The sequence below is a fragment of the Panthera leo genome, chromosome B1 (assembly GCF_018350215.1).
Source record: "Panthera leo isolate Ple1 chromosome B1, P.leo_Ple1_pat1.1, whole genome shotgun sequence".
NCBI lineage: Eukaryota > Metazoa > Chordata > Mammalia > Carnivora > Felidae > Panthera > Panthera leo.
In genome coordinates, this window is record NC_056682.1 from 1,245,534 (window position 1) to 1,260,493 (window position 14,960).

Consider the following 14,960-nt stretch of genomic DNA (forward strand, 5'->3'; position numbering starts at 1 on the left):
CACAGAAGTCTTTCTGAAACACAAGTTTGTTTATGTAACAGCCTTGCTTAAAACCCCTGAGTAGCTTCATTGTCCCAGAGGGTGGAGCCCCACCCCTGGGACTTATTCTTTTATTAAGCAAATTAAGCAAGCTGATTAGACCCCTAGAATGTGACCCTGCCTGCCCTTCCTGGTTCAAGCTCTGCTTCAGATATGCCCAGCCATTTTTAGGCTTGCCTATATGCTGGAGGTTCGTTCCTGTTTCAGAGGACATGATGCAGGTACAGGGTGGATTTATTCGTGCACATATGCGTCTTCGGCACAACTAACTCTGTACTCCAGTTCGCAGCCTGTGTTGGACACTGTAGCCAGGCGCTCAAATAATCATTGTACAAATGATGCATCATAGACCATTTTCACTTAACATTGCATAACGTGGATTGTAGATGTGCACTAAAGGCTGTGCGTATGTATGTATATATATGTGTGTGTGTATACATATACGTACATATATGTATATAATCATATATATTCGTTATACAATTATATATACTTATACGTATGTATACTATATATATATATATATATATATATATATATATATATATATATATATATATATATATACACACACACACATATACATAATCTCCTGAGGGAGAGAGACGATTCTAATGAGACTCAAGTATTACAAAAGTTGCTGCAGAAGCACAGAGAAGGAGCCATTTAATTCATTATGGAGCCCTACAGCTAACTTCCTGAAAGGATTGACATTTACAATGCATCTTAAAGAATGAATAGAATTTCAGCAAATGGTGCTGAATATCCTCACACAAAAGAATAAGGTTGGGCCCTTACCTCACATCATATGTAAAAATTAAAGTAAAATGCAGGAAAGATTTCAATGTAAAAGCCAAAATTATAAAATAAAATGAGCACAAATCTTTGAGCTTTTAGATTAAGTAATGATTGAGCATCTGACTCTTAATCTCTTGATCAAGCCTCACATCAGGCTCTGTGCTGAGCATGCAGCCTGCTAAAGATTCTCTCTGTCTCCCTGCCCCTCCCCCACTTGTGTGTGTGTGCATGCTCGTTCTAAAAATAAATAAATAAATAAATAAATAAATAAATAAATAAATAAATAAAATTTTTAAGAAGGTAAAGTAATGGTTTCTTAGGGAACCAAAAGCACAAGCAACAAAACGACTAATTGAACTTCATTAAAATTAAAAATGTTTCAGAGGTCACCATCAAGAAAGTGAAAAGAAAACCCACAGAATAGGGAAAATGTTTGCAAATCATATAATATATACAACTCAATAATAAAAAGACAAATAAGCCAATAAAAGAATGAACAAAGGACTTTGAATAGATATTTCTCCGAAGAAGGCATACAGACAGCCAATAAGTACAAGGAAAGGGGTACAACATCACTGTATGTCAGAGAAATGCAAATCAAAGCCACATTGGGATACTATTTCACACCCATTAGGGTGGCTTTCATCAGAGATAGCTAGTAACAAGTGTTGGCCAGACAATGGAGAAATTGGAACCCTCACACTCTTCTGTTGTTTGGGAATGTAAAATGGTGTAGCCACTTGTGAAAACAGTTTGGTGTTTCCTCAAAATGGTAAACGTAGAGTTACCATATGACCAGAAATTCCATTCCTTGGTGTATATCCAAGAGAAGTGAATCATATGTCCACTCAAAAACTTGAACATGAATATGTAGAGGGGCATTATTCATAAGAGTCAAAAAGTGCAAACAACCCAAGTATCCAACAACCAAGAAATGGGTAAATAAATGATGAATATCCATACATTGGAATATTATTTAATGATCAAAAGGAAGTATGACACATGCTATGTAGCAGAATAAACCTTGAAAACATCTTGCTAAGTGAAGTTGGTCACATATTACAAGCATATAGGATTCCAGTCACATAAATTGTCCAGAATGGGCAAATATATACAGAAATTAGCAGAGTGGTTTCCAGGGGCTGAGAAGATGAGGACTGGAGGTGGACTGCTAAAGGGTAGAGGGTGGAAATGTTATCCGATTGATTGTGGCAATGGTTGCACATCTCTGTGAATATGCTGAAAGCCACTGAATTGTACACTTTATTTTATTATTATTTTTTAAATGTTTATTCATTTTTGAGAGACAGGCATGAGCAGGGGAGGGGCAGAGAGAGAGGGAGACACAGAATCCGAAACAGGCTTCAGGCTCTGAGCTGTCAGCAGAGAGCCTGATGTGGGACTCGAACCCATGAACCATGAGATCATGACCTGAGCCGAAGTCGGACGCTCAACCGACTGAGCCACCCAGGTGCCCCTGAATTGTACACATTAAATGGGTGAATTGTATGGTATGTAAGTGGTATCTGAAAAGAGCTGTTATTTTTTTATTTGTATTTTTTTAAGTTTATATATTTATTTTGAGAGAGAGACACAGAAAGCAAGCAGAGAAGTGGGAAAAGAGAGAGAGAGAGGGAGAGAGAGAGAGAATCTCAAGCAGGCTCCACACTGTCATCGCAAATCCTGATGAGGGGCTCAAACTTGTGAACCATGAGCTTGGACCTGAACTGAAACCAAGTGTCAGCACTTAACTGACTGAGCCACCCAGGCACTCCCAGAGCTGTTATTTCTAAAAATCACTAAGGAAAAAGGAGGAGTAGTCATTTGCCAGACAAGGGCAGAAGGATGCACTCATGAACAATGCAGTGTGCAAAGACCCAGGGCTACACAACAGCCTGGCTTGATCTGAGAGGGCTGTGTGGTCCTGGGTGGGTGTAGTGCAGCCTAGCGGAGGGCGGGAGAGGTGCCTTCTATTCCTCGCTGAGAAGTGAAGGCTGTTATAATTTAGGAAATCGATCTCCTGACAGGTCAGAGCAGGGGAGTAATGACACTTTTAACTTTCACATTAAAATTTTGTGTTGAATTTTGTTCCTGTTATTTGTGTACTATCAATGACTGCCTTTCAACTCAAATGAGCACATTTGTCTCCATAAATATAGTAAATGTGTTATGGATAGGGTCCCTGTCTGTGTCTTCTAAACACTTTGTAGTCACTCTGTTAAATTTGGTCACTTTAATGTTCAGGATGTGTATAATTCGCCCAAATAAAATCAATAATTTAAAAATATTTTTAAGTTTATTTATTTTCAGAGAGGCAGTGTGAGCAGAGGAAGGCCAGAAAGAGGGAGAGAGAGAATCCCAAGCAGACTCTGCACTGTCAGCACAGAGCCCAGTGCAGGGTTCAAACTCATGAAATCATGAGATCATGACCTGAGCTGAAACCAAGTAGGAGGCTTAACCAATTGAGCCACCCAGGCATCCCAAAATTGATAAATTAAGGAGAGCAATTATCCTAAATCTGGAAGAGTTCTAGAAGCTGTCAGCCAAATCTGGAACTGTATAAATGAGTTTCCTACCTATAGCAGTTCCACTCGGACCACGAGAAACTGAGTTGATGCTTTCGGCTACATTACTGCTTTTCAGGTTTTCATCCCTCAATACTCTCCATGCCTTTCTACAAATACAACTTGTCCACGGCTGCCAAAATCTTGATGAATCTCTTAGCCACATTTCACCTCTGCTGACCCTCTGAATTCGGGGGTCACTGCTGCTGTTCTACACAGGATTTCATCATGAAGTATGAGTTTAGGAGTCCATATTTTAAATCACTTTCAGACTTGGAGACAAAGCTTCCACTGTAGCTGTGTTTGGCTCCAACTCAAGGTAATACTTCATATAGTCTGAACTATCACAAGGACTTACTCTCTTTGAAAAATAAATTCAATATAAATTCAAAAACATTTGTAAAGACCCTATACTTTGTCAGGTAGGTGTAACTGCCTTTCAACTTCATCCACTGCCTACAAGTGACATAAATGGAAAAGAAATAGGTTATGATGGGTCAAAAAATAGAAAATACAAATTCAAGTAAAATTAAAGTATGACAGCCACTACCTAGCGAATATTGTTTTAAATTTTACAGTGGAGTTCTTTCTGTACAGCAGTGTGAGTAATGATCCCAGACATGTCAAATAAATAACAGCCGCTGTCCATGGTACTAAATAACGCCGTGCGTATCAACTCTTGTGAATCCTGCTATGATAAATGAATACCTTGCCACGAACAAAGAAAGAGGCTTAAAAATAAGTGATATTTTGCTGACACTTTTTGAACAAACCAAGGACACACTGATGCCAGGGAAAGGATATTTGGTACAAAAGGCTCTAGTGGAAATATTTATGGCTTGTGGAAGTGAAAGTTAGCCCTGAAGCAATCTTGGACCTTCCATTACCCATGGGGCTTTGATAAGGCTCTTGTCCTGGGTTTACTTATGTCATCCCAGTATTGCAGACTGTGTGGTATTTTTGTCATTTTGTATGGATTTACGTGAACTTGGCGATAATAAATTAGGTCAAGTCTTCTGAGGCTAATACTTATTCTCTGTGTATGATTATCAGAAATATATATGGAACATGAATGCTTATTTTTAAAAACATGAGCACCTGTGGACATGCCATGCCACATTGGAAGGATACACACTGCACACACATACTTCTGCGTATGAGTCTTATATTTGTGCTGATGTGTGTGTGAGGCATATAAATAGAAGCATGCATATGCTTATGTATGTCTTTATGTATTTACATTTGTGGTTAAATATTTATATACCTATATGTATCTATACATGTATTTGTATATTTATAATGAGATCCCTATGGAAATAGTAGGCAAATGACTATACATTCATGTGAATGTAGTCGGTATGGCACAAAATATGTAAGAGATGTTGACAAGATAATGTTGACATTATTTATAGTTGGAATTATTTATAGTACAATGTAAATCTTAGGGACACTTCCTTTTCAGAGGGGGAATTGAGTCTTTGTGTTCAAAGACTGCTCTGATGCTGAAACCTATCTGGGTACAAGTTCTGGGGAGACTCAGCCTTGACCTCTGGACACCCCCAGTCTAGAGGGGAGAGAAAACCACTTCAGCCACATATTCACACGTAAAGAACTTCATGATCCTAAAGGAAGAAGCGGAAACTAGTTCTGCCTGGTGCACTGGTGGCAACTGCCAGGCAGGGCTGCTGCGTTCCATGAGGCTGGTCCTCGGGGTAGGGGGCAGAGTTCCCAGCAGAGATGCCGAGCAGTCAGTGTGGCATATGTTGGTTCTGGGATGTCACATGTCGTCCAGACCGAGTGGCCTCTCAGTGGGTGCTGCCTCACCCAGTTCTGTCTCTTATCACACGTGGCAGCTGGTTCATCGCCATGTTTGTTCCAATGGCTCCCACCCTCCTGTTTTACCTCGTACCCATACCTGGCACATCTTCTAATGTGGGGCATAACAGGTACTTGTGTCCTGCCTGAGATACTGCAAAGGGTACCACCTTTGCTGCTGGCTAATGGATCCTGGTACATATTATTAGGTACATTTTGTGCATTTTGGTGATGAAACTCCTCATGGTGATAAGAATCGTGAGTGTTGTGATTTATTTAACACACATTCATCGAGTATCTGTTGTGTGACAGGAACTATTTTAGATCTGGTGATAGAGGAACACAGTAAACAAGAATCATGCTCTCACTGTGTTTGTATTCTGTTGGGTGGGAAAGAGATGAATGTCAAGTCTTTAACCAGATGCACAAATAAATCAGTAATGAGTTTGAGGATGAACATGAGATAGGGCACTGGATAGAGACAACAGCAGAGGAGTTTGTTAAGGATGAATTTCTCAGAGCAGAGGGGGCAGCCCTGTTGTAAGGTCTGAAGGAAGAACATTCCTGAGAGAGAACAGCAGATACAAGTCCTCCTGGCCACCAGTACGTGGACAGAGCCACGTTGAGGACAGAGCCTTGTAGCCAGTGCCGACGTCAGAAGGAACAGGGGTCAGAACCTCTCAGGCATTGGGAGAACTTTAGCTGTTTTCTTAAGTGTGAGGGGGACCCACCAGAGGGCTCTCAGAGGGTGTAGCATGGTCTGACTTATGCTGTGGAGTTGCCATGCTGGACACCAGGCTGGACCTAGGAGCACCCAGAAAGCTCACCCTGGTGGAGGGCATGTTGGGTAGCTCTGGTACATGGTCTTGGCAGTTAGGATGGAGGCAGGGAGTGGGTTCATGGTGAATTTTGGAGTTAACAATTTGAGAGAACTAATGATTAATTGGATGTAGGAGGGAAAGGAAACCATCAAAAACTATACCTATATTTTAGCCTTGATTAACTATGTGGATCATGATGAGATAGTGAAGTCTTGAGATACTGACCACTAGGGACCCAAACATACTCTTCAAGTTGAGTGAAAACCTGTGCATCCAGAAGGTTTTTAGGGCAGTGAATCTACTGTGTAGGATCCTGTAACGGCAGATACAAGACATGGTACATTTGTCCAAACCCGTAGAATGTACGACACCAAGAGGGACCCTGATGTAAATTGCAGAATCTGGGTGATGACGTGTCCATGTGGGCTCATCAGCTGTAACAAATGCACTATCTGGCGGGGATGCTGGTGGAGGGGGAGGCTGTGTCAGCGGGGGAGGCAGGGATTTAAGGGAAGTCTCTGCACCTTTCATTCAGTTTGGCTGTGAAACTAAAACAGGCTCTAAAAAGTAAAATCTATACAAAATAAAACAAGGCCAAACAACCAGTCCATCTGTCTTCACATGTTGCAGATTTAATTGGTAGGATTTACGTGGTTCTTACAGTTTGGGCTTGTGCAACAGGCAGGATCAGCTTGGCATCATCATGCAGAGGAGGTCACTCATGGGTCATATTATCTGTGGTAGAATCATCTGCACTTTTGATGGCTCACTTTAGTGGCGATATGAAGGACTCTCTTCGTTCGGGATGCTGTAACAAAGTACGGCACACTGGGGGGCTTATGAGCATCAGAAATGTGTTTTCCCATAGTTTCAGAGGCTGGGAGTCTGGGACCAGGTGCCAGTGAGGTCAGCTCCTGGTGAGGACCTCTTCCGGGGTGTCCTCACTTGGAAGAGGGAGGGGAGCCCTGGAATCCCTTTGATAAGAGCACTGATCCCATCGTGGGGGCTCCACCCTCATGACCTCATCACCTTCCAAGGGGCTGGCCTCCTAATACCATCACCTTGCAGGTAAGATTTCAGCATATGAATTTAGAGGGCGGCAGGGGTGGAGACATAGACCATCAGTCCATTGCACATATGACCCAGCAACCCCACTTTTGAGTATATGCACAGAGCAAATGAAAGCAAGGACCCAGACCCTGGTACACTATGTTCGCGGCAGCATTACTGACAGTAGCCAGGAGGTGGAAGTGATTCAGAGGTCCAAGGATGGGCAAGTGGATAGACAAATAGTGGCTTGTCCCTGCAGTAGAACATTAGTCAGCCTTAAACAGGAAGGAAATTCACCCACAGGCTACACGTGGACGAGTCGTGAAGACATTGTACTCAGTAAGCTGAGCTTGGGGGCTAGGATCTTAGCATATGAAGTGAGGGAGCACAGACCCTCCGTGCACTGCGAGAACCCCTGGAGATCCACAGGAACAGCCCATTGGGAGGCCGTGGTGTGCTGGGCAAGAGTGAGAAGTCAGACGCTGGGGACATGGCACTGTATGTGGTGGGTATGGTTGAATACGGGGGAAAGGCAGACGCCGGGTTGCTCAGGCCCAGACTGAGGGGCGGGGGGCGTCTCTGCCCGAACGGTGGGTCTCAGCGGCTGCTGCTGGACCTGGGGTCTGCAGATCTGGGCTCGGGGAAGGCTGTTGGCATAAGGGAGTGGCAGTTGAGCCATGAATTTGGGGAGCTCCCCCAAGGAGGCCACGGAAGATGAGGCACCAGTGGACCGAGAGCAGAACCCTGGGGGCATTAGCTTTTAGGAGAGCCGTCCATTGTATTGGCTGTGATGTCGCAGTCACTGTACTGGGGTACATCCTTGGGAACCAGAAATCAGGTTCGACACAAGCTTCCTTCATGCGGTTGCAGGGACAGCGGCTGATTTAACGGGGAGATCGGCTTGTGCATGTTTTGTTGGCAAGAACAGAAATGCCAAGAGCACATCATGTTGAGCATTCGTGGGTGCCATGGATGTATTTCAGGAGCAATTTCACACAAATAAATTGAAATAAAGTGCTGGTCCTGGCTATTAACTTGCCTGCATGGCTGGCCCGTGACTTCATTTCTTTAGACTTCTCTTTTCCTGACTGAATGAAAGAAATAATAATGCTGGTATTTACATATAGTTGTCACAGGAGTTAATAAGATCGGAATCATGAGGAGCTTGAAATTTCGTAGATAAAATTGGCACAGGATGGAGTGACCCTTGGATTATTTGCAGACAAGCCATTTACTCTGCAGCGCAGTCTTCACCCCGGCGTACCTCTGCCGGCAGTGAGCGTGCATCCCAGCAAGTGACGTCGGGACCCTGGTTTTGCTCAGAGATCCCAGGCGATTATTTAACTTTCCTAAGTCAAACTTACTCTGAAGGTGAATCAGCTCCCCAGAAGCATTCCGGAGTCAAAGATGACATTTAGGGACATGACGGCTGGAAACGGGAGAGGCAGAAGCAGGCACTCACAGGTGACTCAGGTCAGAGGCAGCTGGAGGGCCTCCCGGCCCTGCCGAGTGCCTGCTGAGTGCCTGCCGCTCCCACAGTCGTGGACGGTCCAGTGTTCCACATGGCCGTTTGCTGTTCTGGTCACAACTGTGTCCTCAGGGAGAGGGGAAGGACGGAGGGAGGCGTCCTTGGAGATATGTGAGCATCCCACGTTAGCGCTGATCCTGAAGTTGTGATCGTATGTGTTATGACGGATCCAGAGTGGAGAGAGGTCGATGACCAGCAAACAGGGGCTTCCAGACATCTGTCCGTGGACTTTATATTTTGTTCCCTTTGGCCTATTGCTTTATTAAAGCTACTGATTTCTGGGTTTGCCTTCACATTTTAAAATTTTGTATAATAAAATCTCATTGGAATTCTGTTGACATTCAATTATTTGATTGAGTGAATGGTCCTACCCTCCAGTCACCACTTAACAGCGGGGCATATGTGCAGCCAGCTTGTGGCCCAGCTACGTGGCTTCTCGTGGGATTTCTTCTCGTGTTTCTCAAGTATTGAAGATTTAACGGGAGTGCACATTAAGAGATGAGAAAGAGATAGCATGGAACAATATTCTGCTTAATGGAACACTTTGAAAATGGTTAGAAATAGAACTTGCATAATTTCCTTCCCCAGACGCTGATGCAGACTCCTTTCCCAAGAGGACCACACCTCACCTAGAGAACTCCTACTGATCCTTCAAAGCCCCGGTCACTCTTGCTGTCCCTGCAAGTGCTCCCATCTTTCGGGGCTACATGTGCGTTGCTACATTTCTCCTCCCTCAGGCACAGCTCTTACAGTATTGTAACTGGCTCCTGTCGTCAGTGTCTGCCCACGTGAGGTGGTTCTTATCTTTGTAGAAAAATGATCAGTGAACATTCTTACTGAACTGCTAACATTTGGTGACTGATCACCGTGTGCTAGGTTTGGGGATAAGGCATCTTCACGATTATCCCATTTACTTTTGGAACACCCTTGGAGTAGAATCTATTACTCTCCTAGATAGTGTAATCGTGTCCTGTTTATTTTGAAATTGGAACGAGGGCAAACTCAGATGATTGTCATACTAACAGCTAATATTTAGGGACTGGATTTGTGCCAGAAATTTTTTTCCTTTATACTTAACCTGTTTGCATTTTTAAAATGCTTTTCAAATGAAAAGTTAGCCTAAGTTTGCTGAGAGCTTCAGGTTATACTCCTTGTCCGTAACCCGTACTTTCACTCCTATTGCCCCGTATCCCTAGAAATCATCTGATATAAATCCACTGTTTGTCATTCTCGGCTTTGCTCTGCATTTATCCGTGTACAGCACCCAGTGTATCATAACAGTATTTTCAGTGCATATCAGCAGCCCTGGCACACAGTAGGCTCTCTACATGTTGAAAAATATTAACACGCTTTCAAAAATGGAAATGAGATATGATATTCTATGCTTTCCTCTTTTTACTTTTGAATGTTTGAGATATTCCCATTTTAGCTCCTAAGACCCCTGGTGTCAATGGTCGTGACCCAGTTAAGCTGTTCCTTGGCTGATGAATAGGTTACTTGAGCTGTTGCGCCATCATATTATCACATAGCCGTGAAATCATAGAGTTCCGTGTCCCGGTCCCATTAAGCGTGTGGACGGGTGATCCTGTTCATGTGATCTTTGCGGAGGGTGTTCACACTGTGTGCATGTTTGGGGGGCACTAGTGGTGACAGTGCTGCTCTGCCCGCGTGGTGCCCGCAGGTCTGACTCGCTCCCCACCCCCCATCCAGAGGATGGCTTCGCACTCCACCTCTGGTGGCCCCTGTGCTGCAGCATTTCCCTGGGATGAGAGTCATGGGGTCTCCTGCAGCTTTGAGACTCGGGAGGACAGACATAAGCTGCGAGGTCTTGGCCCCCGTTAGTCGCAGCCCCAGCTGGAGGGAGGCAGGGGAGTATGTGAGGAGCGGCAAATTAATACAGTTGGCACAGCAGCCCAACGCCGGGCCCTCCACCACCCCTGCCTGCCTTCCTGCTGCCAACCTGGGTCTGCTGTCCCCTGTCCAGCCACACCGCACAGCCCACGGCCAGCACCACCTGTACTGCCCAGCCCACGGAAGCCGTCCACACCGCCCAGCCCATGGCCAGCACCACTCACACCACCCAGCCCACGGCCAGCGCTGTCCACCCACCCAGCCCGTGGCCAGCACCACCCACACCGCCCAGCCCACGGCCAGCACCACCCACACCGCCCAGCCCACGGCCAGCACCACCCACACCGCCCAGCCCACGGCCAGCACCACCCACACCGCCCAGCCCACGGCCAGCACCACCCACACCGCCCAGCCCACGGCCAGCATCACCCACACCGCCCAGCCCACGGCCAGCACCACCCACACTGTCCAGCCCACGGCCAGCGGGAGAGACCCTACATGTGTGCATGCTTCACACTTACACTGAAAGCCACCGCTCTGAAAACACGTGTAGCAATTTAGAGTAACCTCCACACGTAAAATGCCTTACGGATTCACACGGGAGACGTAGCCATCCCTCACTTTGGGAAGATTATGCCAAAGCAAGAGCGGGTTAGACTTTCACGGTTCGTGTTTTGTAGTTTGGGGAATGTGCCGATCCTTCCAGGGCTGCGTCTGGTTCAGGTATAGATTATGGGCACATAAGATCATCAGGCAGATTTCTCTATCTTATGTCAATTAGCATAAATTAGTGTAGTCTTCTCCTAATTTAAATGAGACTCTGTACTAATGATGATGAATTCACAGTGTATCCAGTTTAATTCCCTTCTACATTGTGTCTCTTTTTTTAATGGGTGTTCCTGAGGGAAGACAGGTTGGCGTAGATCACATGCTCCTCCCTCCCGCCCACGTTGGGTAAATACTTAAGCTCATCAAACAGCTCACCTTTCTGTGAAACTTCCCCGGCGCATTTCCGGCAGAAAAAACGGTTGTAACGTGTATGTTCACTGTGCTTTGCGTGAGTTCAGGTAGAGTCCCCAGAGCTGGGCAGGCCTGCTGTCCTTGGGTTTCCGGACAGTCAGCTCCCAGGGCACTTAGGGAGGGGAGAGTCTGGTGCCCTGATGGTCAGGGACTTAGGAGGAAATGTCATTATAATGAGGTCAACAGGCCACCATTGACAGGGGTCACTGGTCTCAGCTTAAATTGTCATCTTGGAATATCTTCCTGATTGTGAGGATGATGACGTCTATGATCCATGTAAAGTGGGGAACAGCACTTGGCCCCAGCCGCCTTCCACACACAGGCTGGCCGGTTCCCTCACATGAAAACCTGTGCTTGAGACTCGGGGCACGTGGAATTTCCGGTGCTCCCTGGGGTCGTTCTCATCAGTGTGGCAGTGGGTCCCCCAGGGATGCATTTGCCACAGACAAATGGAAAGCCTCACCACCCTGCTAACAGTCCCTGCAGCTCACGGCAGAAGGCCCATGACGGAGCTTTACAGGAAATAGTTGGACTGTACCAAAGAGTGATGAGTTAGTCACGTTGTGTCCTGCCTGGGCTTAGAACACAGAGGATGATGGTTTCTTACCTGTGATCTTGCCGGAAATAATTTTTTTAAGGATAAGGCCTAGGTGCACTAATAATGAACTCCAAAATGGCATTTGCTTAAGCCTTGGACTCTGGAGAAGTTAATGCTGCCCGTGGTCAAACTGACATGCTTCCCCAGGCGCCTGGTGATCTTTGATTCACAGAATTGAATTCACTGTCAGTTACTGTGCTCTGATCATTATTGTGTGATCGCTGTGCCTTGAACTTGGTGGATAATTCTGACACCTGACCTGTGATGGGGATTGGATGTACTGAGAAATCCTATATTCCTGGATCAGGTTAGCACTTCGGGATGAGTGGGGATGCCAGTGTCTGAACTACGTCCTACTTGAGCAGCCTGGTGCTGAGTTCCGGTCTCTTGTAGGGGAAGGAAGGGTGGACGGAGGTCTTGGCTGAGGCTGGGCTGAGAGGTAAACCCGGCTCTCCCATGTGAGTGGCTCTGAACTCACGGCCGCCCTTGGCCCCAGGCTGCCCGCCTCCCTGGTCCCCTTCCCCAGCTCCTTGGTCTACTAGGGAGCCCTGAGCCATCACCTCTTTCTCCCCCATAGACACACATGCCTCCCAGAGGCCCCAGGAGAAGTTCCATTTCTGTCTGTCCTGTCACCATGAGGAGAGCCGGGGCCGGGGGACATCAGGCTCCTGTGTCATCGTGTGGCCAGGAAAAGGTCCCTTAGTGCAGGCAGCTCACCCACAGGGGAGGCAACAAGGGGTCTCCAGCATCATCTGGGGTGTGCTCAGCATCGTAGCCATGGTGCGCCACAGAGAAGGCAGATGCCGCTGTGCAAGGGGGGCCTGGCTTTTGAGATTTGAGTGATGCTCCTGGGATGTCGCTGGGCACTGGGCGAGAGGTCCCTACTTCCTGTTCCCTGTGGATCCCCGATCAGTGGTGCTGTGAATTCATTGCTTATCTCTGCATTGATCACTGGCGTCCACTCCTGTGGCTGCAGGGATGTGGCCTCAGTGCTGTGCCAGCTGCCCTGTGTCCTGACCCCAGGCCTAAGTCCTGAGCCCACGTCTGTGTGCTTCTAGACCTTGGCGTGGTGTCCAAGGGAGCGAGGCCCCTGCACCTAGTTGTGGCCTCTCTGTTGAACACTCTGGCTCCCCCGTTTTCTGGACTCCCTCACTTGTCCCCTCCCAGCCTGTCCTGGCCACCAAGGTGGTCCTACCACAGACTGATGAACACACTACACTCCCCACTTCAGAAAACATTCCAGGCTCCTAATTTTACATTAAAAGAAAAAAAAACCTCTCCGCTCCTTTTATGACTTTCAGTTCCCTTCCCAAACTGCCGGCAGTGTCTCCTCCCCACTTATCTGATGCTGATGCCCACCAGCCCTGTCCTATCCTGCAGCCAGACTTGTCACTTGTCACTGGCCGTCTGCCTTCTCCCAAGCCTGTCCTCTGACTTGGATGCTCTTGTGCTATATTCCTCTCTACTGAAAATCCTACGTGTCCTTCACGACTCAGCCCAGACGGTCTCTTCCATGAGCCCTTTGCTGCTCCTTGGGGTTGGAGTGGAAGGAGGCCACATTCCCCTGAGTGCCCGGTGCCTGATGGGCTGAATGAATGCATTTGTCAGCCCTCCTGTCCCTGCGTGGAGGATACCAGTGTCCCCATTCTGGAGCCACGGGGGTGAGTCACCTGCCCAGAGTTACTCAGGAAGGTGGACAGTGACCTGGGGCCAAAGTCTGACCTCTTCCTCCAAAAGACAAATATAGCCATTTGCACCTCCATTTACTGTATTGTGTTTGTTACGGTCATTTCCCTACGTGAATGCCACAACCCCAAGTGTCTTGGGTGTGTTTGCAGGGCCTGACGCAGAGGCATGGTCCTGCTCAGTGACGACACTCAGTGCTTATAGGCTTAGTGTTTTTACTGAGATATAGTATCTTCCTTTTGCTCATAATTGTGTGTGCCTGGAAGCAGATACAAGGGTTGTAATCATAGTAAAGGTTTAGATGTTAAATTAGGTGATATAACATAACATTTATTTCAGCTAAGTGATTTGTGTTGAGTCATACACAGTCATGAAAACATGTTTAATGTGTGCATGTGCATATGACAAAGAGAGATCAGTATTCTACTGAAATGTAATATATGAGGTATTTGCTAAGGTAGTTTCTCTGAAACGGAGTTTGCTCAGGTGCGGGAGCCGTGCTGGCTGTGGCATGGAGATGGCCACCCATGTCTGTGAGGCAGGTGGATGCAGCTGGACGGCACCCGTCTCTCCAGCGGGCGGTTCTGTCATTGCTCTGTCGTTTAACCTGTGGCGCCAGCTGGAGACCCCTCAGTAACGGCCTCTCTCTCTCTCTCTTCCTTTTGCAGAATCCCAGTGCACCCTCTGCGGGGAGCCGGAAGGTGAGTGTACTCGTCCTTACCACCCCTGCCTCCCGTGGGCGTGGCGGGGGCTCCACGGTGGCTCATATGTTGTGTTGGACGGTGACAGACGGCGGTGAGGCGCGCCCAAGCGCGTGTTACAAATTGGAAGCATTCTTCAAGGTGTTTGATGGAAAATGGATAAAATCATCTGTGTGATGTATAGGATGAGGGTAGGGAGGAGGTAATTTCCCTAGGAAAGTGGAATCACGACCAAATTACAGCATTTTTCCTTTTTGTTTTGGATTTAGAGATTTTCATCCGGTTTCTCTGGGTAATAAATTCCAGCATTAGAAATACGTATTTCTTGGCTTTCAATATATTAGCAAAAGTCCTGATGAGCCTCCTATGAAATAGGACCTCGGAAAACCATTCCTTAGTATTAGTGACTAAATCTGAGAGACACAGCATGAACTTTGCTGGTGATCAGCGATATTAAACAATATACGATAATTTGAATTTTATGTGTCT

The 14,960-nt window shown here is 46.6% G+C and overlaps 1 protein-coding gene across 2 annotated transcripts in view; it reads left to right on the forward strand.

The window, feature by feature from the left end:
• Positions 1 to 14,960, forward strand: part of DLGAP2 (DLG associated protein 2) — a 399,292-nt gene that overhangs the window by 27,639 nt on the left and 356,693 nt on the right. For both annotated transcript variants that reach the window (XM_042934155.1, XM_042934156.1), the window contains exon 2: positions 14,439 to 14,471. The gene's annotated coding sequence lies outside the window, so the exon portion shown is untranslated. The remainder of the gene's footprint in view (positions 1 to 14,438; positions 14,472 to 14,960) is intronic.